This window comes from Panulirus ornatus, chromosome 41, assembly GCF_036320965.1.
Source record: "Panulirus ornatus isolate Po-2019 chromosome 41, ASM3632096v1, whole genome shotgun sequence".
In the NCBI taxonomy this organism is placed as follows: Eukaryota; Metazoa; Arthropoda; class Malacostraca; order Decapoda; family Palinuridae; genus Panulirus; species Panulirus ornatus.
Genome location: NC_092264.1, coordinates 21,174,190 through 21,183,889, shown reverse-complemented (window position 1 = coordinate 21,183,889; position 9,700 = coordinate 21,174,190). Strand labels below are relative to the sequence as shown.

General features: G+C 42.6%; 1 protein-coding gene across 1 annotated transcript in view; it reads left to right on the top strand.

Moving 5' to 3' along the window:
• Zn72D (Zinc-finger protein 72D) overlaps positions 1 to 9,700 on the top strand; it is a 362,702-nt gene that overhangs the window by 172,217 nt on the left and 180,785 nt on the right. The window lies entirely within an intron of this gene.

The following is a 9,700-nucleotide window of genomic DNA, read 5'->3' as shown; positions in this document are numbered from 1 at the left end:
CTGCTACCTAATGCTCCAGCCTTAATGTTCCTACCTACTACTACTATATACTGCTCATACCATTTAATAAAGAGAAGCAGGATAAAGTTGAGATTTCAAACTACAGAGGTATAAGTTTAGTGAGTGTACCTGGTAAGTTGTATGGGAGGTTAGTGATTGATGGCAGGTATCAGATTAGAGTTGGACTTTGTGATTTCAGAAGTAGTAAAGGATTTGTGGATCAGGTGTTTGCTTCAAAGAATGTGAGAAATACTTAGAGAAACAGAAAGATTTGTATTTGGCATTTTTGGATGTAAAGAAAGCATATGATAGGGTTGATAAGAGATGCCTTGTGGAAGGTCGTAGGGATGTATGGTTAGTTTATTTACTTTTATATACTTGATCACTATTTCCTGCGTCAGTAAGGTAATTCCAGGAAACAGATGAAGAAAGACCCATCCAGTTATATACATACTTATATACATGTGTAATGTACATTACACACGACAGCTAGAGACTGAGTGTGAACGAATGTGGTCTTTTCTTGGTGCTACCTCGCTGAAGCAGGGGGTAGTAATGCTGGTTTTTTTTTTTTTTTTTTTTTTTTTTTTTTTTTTTTTTTTTCCAAAAGAGGGAACAGAGAAGGGGCCCAGGTGAGGATATTCCCTCAAGGGCCCAGTCCTCTGTTCTCAACGCTACCTCGCTAATGCGGGAAATGGCGAATAGTATGAAAGAAAGAAAGAAAAGATGGGCGTTTATGTATATATATGTGTATATGAGTTGACGGGCCATAGGGTTATATGTAGGAGGGTGCTTGTGTTGGAAGTTAAGTGTTTTAGGACAATATGTGGTATGAGATGGTATATGGGAGGGTATTGATTGAGAAGGTAAAGGCATGTACAGAGCATCAGATTGGGGAAGAGCAGTGTGGTTTCAGAAGTGGTAGAGGATGTGTGGATCAGTTGTTTGCTTTGAACTATGTGTGTGAGAAATACTTAGAAAAACAAGATGGCTTTGTATGTAGCATTTATGGATCTGGAGAAGGCATATGATAGGGGTGATAGATTTGCTTTGTGGAAGGTTTTAAGAGTATATGGTGAGGGAGGTATGTTGCTAGAAGCAGTGAAAAGTTTTTATCAAGGATGAAAGGCATTTGCACGAGTAGGAAGAGAGGAAATTGATTGGTTCCCAGTGAATGTTGGTTTGCAGCAGAGGTGCATGATGTCCCCATGGTTGTTTAATTTGTTTATGGATGGGATGTTTAGGGTGGTGAATGTAAGAGTTTTGGAGAGAGGGGCAAAAATGCAGTATGTTGTGGATGAGAGGTCCTGGGAACTGAGTCAGTTTTTGTTTGCTGATGATATAGCGCTGGTAGCTATTTCGTGTGAGAAACTGCAGAGCTTGGTGATTAGTTTAGTAAAGTGTGTGAAAGAAGAAAGCTGAGAGTAAATGTGAATAAGAGGAAGGTCATTAGATCAGTAGGGTTGAGGGACAAGTTAATTGGGAGGTAAATTTGAAGGAATTTTAGGGAGAATAAAAAGATGTGTGGAAATAAAAAGAGTGTGGTTTAGAGAGCAGAAGAGGGTGTTCTGAAATGGTTTAGTCACATGGAGAGAATGAGTGAGGAAAGATTGACCAAGAGGATATATTTGTCAGAGATGGAGGGAACGAGGAGAAGTGGGAGACCAAATTGGAGGTGAACGATGGAGTGAAAAAGATTTTGAGTAATCGGGGCCTGAACATGCAGGAGGATGAAAGGCATGCAAGAAATAGAGTGAATTGGAACGATATGGTATACTGGGGTCGATGTGCTGTCAATAGATTGAACCAGGGCATGTGAAGCGTCTGGGGTAAACCATGGAAAGTTCTGTGGAGCCTGGATGTGGAAAGGGGGCTGTGGTTTCGGTGCAATATTACATGACAGCTAGAGACTGAATGTGAACGAATGGGGCCTTCGTTGTCTTTTCCTAGTGCTACCTCGCACACATGAGGGGGGAGGAGGTTGTTATTCCATGTGTGGCGAGGTGGAGAAGGGAATAAATAAAGGCAGACAGTATGAATTATGTACATGGGTATATATGTATATGTCTGTGTGTGTATATATATGTATACATTGAGATGTATAGGTATGTATAGTTGCATGTGTGGACGTGTATTTATATATATGTGTATGTGGGTGGATTGGGCCATTCTTTCATCTGTTTCCTTGTGCTACCTCGCAAATGCTGGAGACAGCGACAAAGCAAAATAAAATATATAAGATAAATAAAAAGATGTTTTGGAAGGAGGTAAATAAAAAAAAGTGTTTAAGGCAAGGGAACAAATGGGAACTTCAGTGAAGGGGGCTAATGGGGAGGTGATAACAAGTAGTGGTGATGTGAGAAGGAGTTGGAGTGAGTATTTTGAAGGTTTGTTGAATGTGTTTGATGATACATTGGCAGATATAGGGTGTTTTGGTCGAGGTGGTGTGCAAAGTTAGAGGGTTAGGGAAAATGATTTGGTAAACAGAGAAGAGGTAGTAAAAGCTTTGCGGAAGATGAAAGCCTGCAAGGCAGCTGGTTTGAATGGTATTGCAGTGGAATTTTTTAAAAAATGGGGTGACTGTATTATTGACTGGTTGGTAAGGTTATTTGATATATGTATGACTCATGTGGAAGGTATTAAGAATATATGGTGTGGGAGGCAAGTTGTTAGAAGCAGTGAAAAGTTTTTATCGAGGATGTAAGGCATGTGTACGTGTAGGAAGAGAGGAAAGTGATTGGTTCTCAGTGAATGTAGGTTTGCGGCAGGGGTGTGTGATGTCTCAATGGTTGTTTAATTTGTTTATGGATGGGGTTGTTAGGGAGGTGAATGCAAGGGTTTTGGAAAGAGGGGCAAGTATGAAGTCTGTTGGGGATGAGAGAACTTGGGAAGTGAGTCAGTTGTTCGTTGATGATACAGCGCTGGTGGCTGATTCATGTGAGAAACTGCAGAAGCTGGTGACTGAGTTTGGTAAAGTGTGTGAAAGAAGAAAGTTAAGAGTAAATGTGAATAAGAGCAAGGTTATTAGGTACAGTAGGGTTGAGGGTCAAGTCAATTGGGAGGTGAGTTTGAATGGAGAAAAACTGGAGTAAGTAAAGTGTTTTAGATATCTGGGAGTGGATCTGACAGCGGATGGAACCATGGAAGCGGAAGTGGATCATAGGATGGGGGAGGGGGCGAAAATTCTGGGAGCCTTGAAGAATGTGTGGAAGTCGAGAACATTATCTCGAAAAGCAAAAATGGGTATGTTTGAAGGAATAGTGGTGCCAACAATGTTGTATGGTTGCGAGGCGTGGGCTATGGATAGAGTGGTGCGCAGGAGGATGGATGTGCTGGAAATGAGATGTTTGAGGACAATGTGTGGTGTGAGGTGGTTTGATCGAGTAAGTAACGTAAGGGTAAGAGAGATGTGTGGAAATAAAAAGAGCGTGGTTGAGAGAGCAGAAGAGGGTGTTTTTTAAATGGTTTGGGCACATGGAGAGAATGAGTGAATAAAGATTGACCAAGAGGATATATGTGTCGGAGGTGGAGGGAACGAGGAGAAGAGGGAGACCAAATTGGAGGTGGAAAGATGGAGTGAAAAAGATTTTGTGTGATCAGGGCCTGAACATGCAGGAGGGTGAAAGGAGGGCAAGGAATAGAGTGAATTGGAGCGATGTGGTATACCGGGGTTGACGTGCTGTCAGTGGATTGAATCAGGGCATGTGAAGCGTCTGGGGTAAACCATGGAAAGCTGTGTAGGTATGTATATTTGCGTGTGTGGACGTATGTATATACATGTGTATGGGGGTGGGTTGGGCCATTTCTTTCGTCTGTTTCCTTGCGCTACCTCGCAAACGCGGGAGACAAAAAAAAAAAAAAAAAAAAAAAAAAAAAAAAGACTCATGGTGAGGTGCCTGAGGATTGGCGGAATGCTTGCATAGTGCCATTGCACAAAGGCAAAGGGGACAAAGGTGAGTGCTCAAATTACAGAGGTATAAGTTTGTTGAGTAGTCCTGGTAAATTCTATGGGAGGGTATTGATTGAGAGGGTGAAGACATGTACAGAGCATCAAATTGGGGAAGAGCAGTGTGGTTTCAGCAGTGTTAGAGGATGTGTGGATCAGGTGTTTGCTTTGAAGAATGTATGTGAGAAATACTTAGAATAGCAAATGGGTTTGTATGTAGGGAAGGCATATGATAGAGTTGAAAGAGATGCTCTGTGGAAGGTATTAAGGTATGGTGTGGGAGGCAAGTTTGTTAGAAGCAGTGAAAAGTTTTTATGGAGGATGTAAGGCATGTGTACGTGTAGGAAGAGAGGAAAGTGATTGGTTCTCAGTGAATGTAGGTATGCGGCAGGGGTGTGTGATGTGTCCATGGTTGTTTAATTTGTTTATGGATGGGGTTGTTAGGGAGGTAAATGCAAGAGTTTTGGAAAGAGGGGGCAAGTATGCAGTCTGTTGTGGATGAGAGAGCTTGGGAAGTGAGTCAGTTGTTGTTCGCTGATGATACAGCGCTGGTGGCTGATTCATGTGAGAAACTGCAGAAGCTGGTGACTGAGTTTGGTAAAGTGTGTGAAAGAAGAAAGTTGAGAGTAAATGTGAATAAGAGCAAGGTTATTTGGTACAGTAGGGTTGAGGGTCAAGTCAATTGGGAGGTAAGTTTGAATGGAGAAAAACTGGTGGAAGTAAAGTGTTTTAGATATCGGGGAGTGGATTTGGCAGCGGATGGAACCATGGAAGCGGAAGTGAATCATAGGGTGGGGGAGGATGCAAAAGTTCTGGGAGCGCTGGAGAATGTGTGGAAGTCAAAAGCATTATCTCGGAAAGACAAAACAGGTATGTTTGAAGGAATAGTGGTTCCAACAGTGTTATATGGTTGCGAGGCGTGGGCTATGGATAGAGTTGTGCGGAGGAGGGTGGATGTGCTGGAAATGAGATGTTTGAGGACAATATGTGGTGTGAGGTGGTTTGATCGAGTAAGTAATGATAGGGTAAGAGAGAGGTGTGGTAATAAAAAGAGTGTGGTTGAGAGAGCAGAAGAGAGTGTTTTGAAATGGTTTGGTCACATGGAGAGAATGAGTGAGGAAAGATTGACCAAGAGGATATATATGTCAGAGGTGGAGGAAACGAGGAGAAGTGGGAGACCAAATTGGAGGCAGAAATATGGAGTGAAAAAGATTTTGAGTGACCGGGGTCTGAACATGCAGAAGGGTGAAAGGATTGCATGGTATAGAGTGAATTGGAACGATTTGGTATACCGGGGTCAACGTGCTGTCAATGGAGTGAACCAGGGCATGTGAAGCGTCTGGGGTAAACCATGGAAAGTTGTGTGGGGCCTGGATGTGGAAAGGGAGCTGTGGTTTTGGTGCATTATTACATGACAGCTAGAGACTGACTGTGAACAAATGTGGCCTTTGTTGTCTTTTCCTAGTGCTACCTCGCTCACATGAGGGGGGAGGGGGGGTTGTTCCATGTGTGGTGAGGTGGCGATGGGAATAAATAAAGGCAGACAGTATGAATTATGTACATGTGTATATATGTATATGTCTGCATGTGTATATATATGTATACATTGAGATGTATAGGTATGTATATTTGTATGTGTGGACGTGTATGTATATACATGTGTATGGTTGGGTTGAGCCATTCTTTCGTCTGTTTCCTTGCGCTACCTCGCTAACGCGGGAGACAGCGACAAAGCAAAGTAATAAAGTATATATATATAAAAAATGGGAAACAGAAGAAGGAGTCACGCAGGGAGTGCTCATCCTCCTCGAAGGCTCAGACTGGGGTGTCTAAATGTGTGTGGATGTAACCAAGATGTGAAAAAAGGAGAAATAGGTAGTATGTTTGAGGAAAGGAACCTGGATGTTTTGGCTCTGAGTGAAACGAAGCTCAAGGGTAAAGGGGAAGAGTGGTTTGGGAATGTCTTGGGAGTAAAGTTAGGGATTAGTGAGAGGACAAGAGCAAGGGAAGGAGTAGCAGTACTCCTGAAACAGGAGTTGTGGGAGTATGTGATAGAATGTAGGAAAGTAAATTCGCGATTAATATGGGTAAAACTGAAAGTTGATGTAGAGAGATGGGTGATTATTGGTGCATATGCACCTGGGCATGAGAAGAAAGATCATGAGAGGCAAGTGTTTTGGGAGCAGCTGAATGAGTGTGTTAGTGGTTTTGATGCACGAGACTGGGTTATAGTGATGGGTGATTTGAATGCAAAGGTGAGTAATGTGGCAGTTGAGGGAATAATTGGTGTACATGGGGTGTTCAGTGTTGTAAATGGAAATGGTGAAGAGCTTGTAGATTTATGTGCTGAAAAAGGACTGGTGATTGGGAATACCTGGTTTAAAAAGCGAGATATACATAAGTATACATATGTAAGTAGGAGAGATGGCCAGAGAGCGTTATTGGATTACGTGTTAATTGACAGGCGTGTGAAAGAGAGACTTTTGGATGTTAATGTGCTGAGAGGTGCAACTGGAGGAATGTCTGATCATTATCTTGTGGAGGCTAAGGTGAAAATTTGTATGGGTTTTCAGAAAAGAAGAGTGAATGTTGGGATGAAGAGGGTGGTGAGAGTAAGTGAGCTTGGGAAGGAGACTTGTGTGAGGAAGTACCAGGAGAGACTGAGTACAGAATGGAAAAAGGTGAGAACAATGGAAGTAAGGGAAGTGGGGGAGGAATGGGATGTATTTAGGGAATCAGTGATGGATTGCGCAAAAGATGCTTGTGGCATGAGAAGAGTTGGAGGTGGGTTGATTAGAAAGTGTAGTGAGTGGTGGGATGAAGAAGTAAGATTATTAGTGAAAGAGAAGAGAGAGGCATTTGGACAATTTTTGCAGGGAAAAAATGCAATTGAGTGGGAGATGTATAAAAAAAGAGACATGAGGTCAAGAGAAAGGTGCAAGAGGTGAAAAAGAGGGCAAATGAAAGTTGGGGTGAGAGAGTATCATTAAATTTTAGGGAGAATAAAAAGATGTTCTGGAAGGAGGTAAATAAAGTGCGTAAGACAAGGGAGCAAATGGGAACTTCAGTGAAGGGTGCAAATGGGGAGGTGGTAACAAATAGTGGTGATGTGAGAAGGAGATGGAGTGAGTATTTTGAAGGTTTGTTGAATGTGTTTGATGATAGAGTGGCAGATATAGGGTGTTTTGGTCGAGGTGGTGTGCAAAGTGAGAGGGTTAGGGAAAATGATTTGGTCAACAGAGAAGAGGTAGTAAAAGCTTTGCGGAAGATGAAAGCCGGCAAGGCAGCAGGTTTGGATGGTATTGCAGTGGAATCTATTAAAAAAGGGGGTGACTGTATTGTTGACTGGTTGGTAAGGTTATTTAATGTATGTATGACTCATGGTGAGGTGCGTGAGGATTGGCAGAATGCGTGCATAGTGCCATTGTACAAAGGCAAAGGGGATAAGAGTGAGTGCTCAAATTACAGAGGTATAAGTCTGTTGAGTATTCCTGGTAAATTATATGGGAGGGTATTGATTGAGAGGGTGAAGGCATGTACAGAGCATCAGATTGGGGAAGAGCAGTGTGGTTTCAGAAGTGGTAGAGGATGTGTGGATCAGGTGTTTGCTTTGAAGAATGTATGTGAGAAATACTTAGAAAAGCAAATGGATTTGTATGTATCATTTATAGATCTGGAGAAGGCATATGATAGAGTTGATAGAGATGCTCTGTGGAAGGTATTAAGAATATATGGTGTGGGAGGCAAGTTGTTAGAAGCAGTGAAAAGTTTTTATAGAGGATGTAAGGCATGTGTACGTGTAGGAAGAGAGGAAAGTGATTGGTTCTCAGTGAATGTAGGTTTGCGACAGGGGTGTGTGATGTGTCCATGGTTGTTTAATTTGTTTATGGATGGGGTTGTTAGGGAGGTGAATGCAAGAGTTTTGGAAAGAGGGGCAAGTATGAAGTCTGTTGTGGATGAGAGAGCTTGGGAAGTGAGTCAGTTGTTGTTCGCTGATGATACAGCGCTGGTGGCTGATTCATGTGAGAAACTGTAGAAGCTGGTGACTGAGTTTGGTAAAGTGTGTGAAAGAAGAAAGTTAAGAGTAAATGTGAATAATAGCAAGGTAATTAGGTACAGTAGGGTTGAGGGTCAAGTCAATTGGGAGGTAAGTTTGAATGGAGAAAAACTGGAGGAAGTGAAGTGTTTTAGATATCTGGGAGTAGATCTGGCAGCGGATGGAACCATGGAAGCAGAAGTGGATCATAGGGTGGGGGAGGGGGCGAAAATCCTGTGAGCCTTGAAGAATGTGTGGAAATCGAGAACATTATCTCGGAAAGCAAAAATGGGTATGTTTGAAGGAATAGTGGTTCCAACAATGTTGTATGGTTGCGAGGCGTGGGCTATGGATAGAGTTGTGCGCAGGAGGATGGAAGTGCTGGAAATGAGATGTTTGAGGACAATGTGTGGTGTGAGGTGGTTTGATCGAGTGAGTAACGTAAGGGTAAGAGAGATGTGTGGAAATAAAAAGAGCGTGGTTGAGAGAGCAGAAGAGGGTGTTTTGAAGTGGTTTGGGCACATGGAGAGAATAAGTGAGGAAAGATTGACCTAGAGGATATATGTGTCGGAGGTGGAGGGAACGAGGAGAAGTGGGAGACCAAATTTTAGGTGGAAAGATGGAGTGAAAAAGATTTTGAGTGATCAGGGCCTGAACATGCAGGAGGGTGAAAGGCGGGCAAGGAATAGAGTGAATTGGATCTATGTGGTATACCGGGGTTGACGTGCTGTCAGTGGATTGAATCAAGGCATGTGAAGCGTCTGGGGTAAGCTATGGAAAGCTGTGTAGGTATGTATATTTGCGTGTGTGGACGTATGTATATACATGTGTATGGGCGGGGGGTTGGGCCATTTCTTTTGTCTGTTTCCTTGCGCTACCTCGCAAACGCGGGAGACAGCGACAAAGTATAATAAATATATAAATAAATAATTTATATATTTATTTATTTATTTATTTTTTTTTTCATACTATTCGCCATTTCCCGCGATAGTGAGGTAGCGTTAAGAGCAGAGGACTGGGCCTTTGAGGGAATATCCTCACCTGGCCCCCTTCTCTGTTCCTTCTTTTGGGGGAAAAAAAAAAAAAAAAAAAAAAGAACACTTCCCACGCATTCCCCACATGTAAAGGCGACTAAAGGGGGGTGGGAGTGGGGGGAATAGAAATCCTCCCCTCCTTGTATTTTAAATTTCTAAAAGGGGAAACAGAAGGAGTCATGCAGGGAGTGCTAATCCTCCTTGAAGGCTCAGACTGGGATGTCTAGATGTGTGTGGATGTCACCAAGATGAAAAAAAAGGAGAGATAGGTAGCATGTTTGAGGAAGGGAACCTGGATGTTATGGCTCTTAGTGAAATGAAGCTCAGGGGTAAAAGGGAAGAGTGGTTTGGGAAGGTTTTGTGAGTAAAGTCATGGGTTGGTGAGAGGAGAAGTGCAAAGGAGCCAAGGAAGGAGTAGCACTACTCCTGAAGCTAGAGTTGTGGGGGTATGTGATAGAGTGTAAGAAAGTAAACCCTTGATTGATAAGGGTAAAACTGAAAGTGGATGGAGAGAGATGGGTGATTATTGGTCATGAGAAGAAAGATCATGATAGGCAAGTGTTTTGGGAGCAGCTGAGTGAGTGTGTTAGTGGTTTTGATGCACAAGACCGGGTTATAGTGATGGGTGATTTGAATGCAAAGGTGAGTAATGTGGCAGTAGAGGGTATAATTGGTGTACATGTG